Raw genomic sequence first — 4,679 nt, 5'->3', positions numbered from 1 at the left:
GAGCCAGGCTATTTTGACGTCTTCACCTGGCAGCACCAATGGATTTTGAAAATATAAGACCAAAGTATTGTTGATTTAAAACAAACAAGATCAATAATTATTTAACAAAAAAACAAGATCAATAATTATTCTTTTATAAACACCAGAGACATCAATGGTTTTTTAATCTATATATATCTGCCCCAGGCTCCGAGCGTCAAAATTTGGATGTCTTAGGTAGGATAATTTTCAGTCCTAAAAGCAAATAGGCGCTATCCTAATTGCTAGGAATGGAGATTTTAACGAAGAAGTACTCTCCAACCGCTTCTTTATTTGGTTATGAGAATATAGATATTTTCTATTTCGGATTTCTCGCTAGACAAATATAGAAAACGAGAATGACCCTCTAGAATTTACGCAAGATATAGAAAAACTGTTTTTTTATAATGGAGAAAAACTGTTGGAAAATAAAAAGACATAGAACACGATTTTTATGCAAATGGCTCTCCAAAGATGACTTGGAGAGTGAGTTTGTGAGGTCTTCGGAGCGCCCGCGTGGGTAACCCGGGTGTCGTTCACTCGACTGACCCATATTACCCTAAGTCGACACCGAGATCCTCAGGAGAGTGTCATCCGTACCTCATCTTCAATAACTTTTATGGTTGAGCTACACAACACGAGTCATTCATCAAGCAATTTGCTCGTCACAACCATTATATATGAAAAAATGGACTTAATTGCTGAAACATCATTGACCATTACATAAAATATCTAAGATGTAAGTTTACATACACTGCCTACATGATCATGCTTTAACCCATTTCTATATCATAGGTTCCCTCTCAGACTCTTAACGCTATCATCAAAATAACATGCAACTCACGTTGGGGATGCCCATCTCAAGGTCCGCTAACTTTCGACTTCATTGAGCTTGGCTCGACGGTCACCAAGCCAAAATACCTGCAAAACAACTTATTGGTAACACCATGAGTACGTTGCGTACTCACAAGACTTAATTTCAAGGTACATATTTGGTGGATGCAAAGTGAATTATCAAGCATTTGTACCTTTGCAGACAAGCGTGGCGTTCATTAATAGGATGACATGCTCATGACTCATGTTTCGATTCTTAACAAGTATAAGTTCATTGGAAAGTAACATTGAGAACATGGTTAAATGATCAAAATTGTAATTCATCTCATTATCAAGTTTCGTCATCAACGCTACATTGAGTCTAGAAGTAAGAACAACAAAAAAGGTTTCGTCCCGAAGGACTTCAGACTTTCGAAAGGATCTCTGCAGAGGTGTACAACTGTACCCACACGGATACCAAAAGGACGAACCACCATACTCGTGCCGGGATAAGGGTTGCCTCATGGTTCAAACATTTCCTCAATGTGGCTCTTGTTGGTATTTCTTAACGCATACAGAAATAATCCACAAGCGCACGGAATTACTGTGGTAGTATTTCACCCAGAAGTATTCAGGGTATTGTATTTTCACGAGGAACGAATGTGTAAAAGTCTCTTAGCTAGTTCACCTAAGGTAACAAGAAGAAAGATAGCTCGGGTAGTGAGGTTTTCTAAGGATAGAGATCCTAAGTTCAGATAGTTTTGCCACTATAGACTTGTTTCGGACACCAGATAACACTTGGTCTGCCAAGCATTGTCGGCCTATAGCTCTACGATGTATCCAAACGTGGGGGGTTACGAAGGACGGATAGGGCTGTCACCATCTGCCGCCTACCCCTCAACCGGAGGATACGAGGCAAACGAAGGTAGCTTCTAGCCTAGACACCACGTCTATGTTATCGACTACTACTCTAGTGTGATCAGGGTTATCCGTCTTTATTAGGGCCCTCTGCTAGAGCATCCAGCACGGGAACGGACGACGAACCCACAAGTAAATAATAAACAAAACTAACTTAAAGTAGAACTCACCACCGAAGATAAACACGAACCTTGCACTCCAAATAGTACTAGATTCGTCGAGGTACAAGTAAAGAGGGAGCCGACACTCCCGGCATTCCTTCCGCTCAGTGTACAAAGTTCGCCAAGTACACAAGAGGAGGTAGCCGACAATTCCGGTATTTCTCCAACTCTTTCTCTTCCTCACTCACTCCCTACACTAAAAATAGCTAAGACTAAAAATAGGAGTGTAGCTCTACTCTTCTTGTCACATTGTGTTGTCTCTTGCATTGATGATGAATGAGGAGGCCTCTCCCATCTATATATAGTCATGAGATGGTCGGTTTGGGGAGGATTTCCTTGCATGCACCCATGCAACCATCATGGAGGGATCACTAGGAGATGACATGTGGTGGCTAGAGGCGGTTGGCGTAGTTGGTGGTGCAGGCGCACCCTGGGTGTGGCCGCACCCAGGTGTGGCCTCCCCACCACCGCCTTTCGCATGACGGTTTGTTGTTGGCCCAGGAGCGCAGCCACATAGGTTTTGGCCCTAGATTCTTCAGGTAAGTGGGCCTTCTTCTTATTTCTTTGTGTAGAGTCTACGTTTACGCTTTCCTGGTTGCGCACTTTGACTGTTTTTCATATGTATTCCATGCATGTGTCCTTCAAATGCACAACTTACCAAAACCTATGGAAATTATTAGTTTAAAGCCCTATTACTAGGTTTGGTTTTTATTTGAGTGAATTTTTATACGAATGTTGGCGATAAAAATTGTGACTTAAGGATCGCTAACAAGCTCCCCCCCCCACTTAGTCCTTTGCTCATCCTCGAGTAAAGTTTAAGGGCTAAGATGGGTCATCTCCTTGATATGATATCTGCATACAAGTTATTCCAAGCTTCACCTGCACCTGTGAATATTCTGAGTGTCTACCATAGAATCTTGAGTGATTGGATAATGGAACAGTAAGAATTTAAATCCTCTCACTTCACTTTGCTCAGAAACTTGGGTTTTGTTCGATTTTAAAAACATGAAATTTAACTTTGCTCCTCAAAATGATTCACTCGATCACTCAATGTGTATAGCCCTCACCAAAGGCTTTTGATATTTTCCTTCTTTTTATCCTACCTCTAAAGGCTTTTTGTGGAGTTTTGGGTAGTAGGTAAGAAAGAGAGGCATACTTACATCATATAATATTGCTAAGTCAAAAATCGGATCCAAGAAGATGCAAGTCATACACTTTGATCAAGATTATGCAAGTGTATGGGATTTGAAATTTTTCCTAACTCTAAATATTTTTGTACTCCTTTGGTCATGACTCTCTCTCTCTCTTTTATGATTGCCTTTTATTTGAAAGTATGGGCTATCTTTCTTTCTTTCTTTTGCTTTTCTTCATGCTTCTTAGTATGGGATTATTCATGCTCTTTGGCATGGACTTTTTTTATGCTTTTTAGCATGGATATATTTTTTAGCATAGCCCATACTTTTCTTTTGGCATATGAAAACTTTAGAGAGAGACTCATGAAAAAATAAATGAAGTATTTATTTTTGTGGACGGAAAAGTATATTTTTGTGTAACTCTCAGTGTAAGAGTCAGCATTTTATTTTGTGGATGTGCATGAATCTTGATCATTGGTCCATGACAGGAATCTCAACAAGGGTCATAACAATTTGACAAAGCTCAATGTAAAAACAAGCAGCATATGACTAATATTTTGTATCATGGAATATTGTCATATGGCCTTGGTAGGAATTATAATAATTTGAGGAGCATGCTAATCGAGATTTTGATTTTATAAATAAATCCCAAGTACTTTGTAAAAGTGAGCAAGTTTTATTTCTATCCTACTATATCTCATATTCCAATTACCTAGATAAAATGGGGTCCCTATGATAAGTTGTTCATAAGTTTAAGAATATTGACGAGGAATAAAGAGTATGCAAAATTCTCATCAAAGGATAGCATAGAGATGGAGTGTCATTTGTTTTATATTTTTAATTTGTTTAGTTTTAGCTTTTCTTTATTGTAGGGAGTTTGAGAGAAATGTTGCACAAACCATCATTTGAAGAGGAAGGAGTTTAGGGATCAGAGATGATTTGGCTGAACCAGAAGTTCAGTCAATTCTCTCTTGAGCTATTTGTCCTGTCCATCTGCATGTTGGACTGACCCGATATTGTGCAACGTGTTGGTGGGAGATCTCGAATGTGTGGTTGTTCTGCTTGAGAGATCTCCCCCACACTTATTCGTGTACCTGCTTTATTCAACGAAAAAAATGAAAACAAACAAGGGCTCTAACAGCTAAAAAATTAGGGAGCCTAAATTCTTATTAGTATTATTTGTTTATTTGTTTATTTTATTTTTTATTTTATGTGTTCGTCCAACTTTTTTTTTAGTTTAACTCAAGCAAGGCTAAAGTAAAGTTGTAGAAATAATCATAGCCTTGATTCATCTCCATTATGTTTTACCTCCATTGTTTATGAGATTACTCAAGTTCATTAATCAAAATTAAATACCATGTCTAATTTTGATTAAAGAAGGCTATTTTAACCTAAGCACCATACTTAATTTAAAAAGCCTATGGATGTACCATATATGAGTACACCCAAACTAGAGCATATGACATAAACAAGGGAAGCATGAATTTTCATAATCAAGTTAGATGGAGATAAAAATGAGTGAGGGAGTAGATGAACTTTTAATTACCTTTGCATACCTGAGTGTTCTTGCAGGCAGCATAAGTGGATGAAAGCTTGAGGCTGCTGCAATGGTAGCTTGTTTGTCTGGGGTCCAACT

The sequence above is a fragment of the Miscanthus floridulus genome, chromosome 8 (assembly GCF_019320115.1).
Source record: "Miscanthus floridulus cultivar M001 chromosome 8, ASM1932011v1, whole genome shotgun sequence".
NCBI classification, from domain to species: domain Eukaryota; kingdom Viridiplantae; phylum Streptophyta; class Magnoliopsida; order Poales; family Poaceae; genus Miscanthus; species Miscanthus floridulus.
This window is presented reverse-complemented; position numbering follows the sequence as displayed.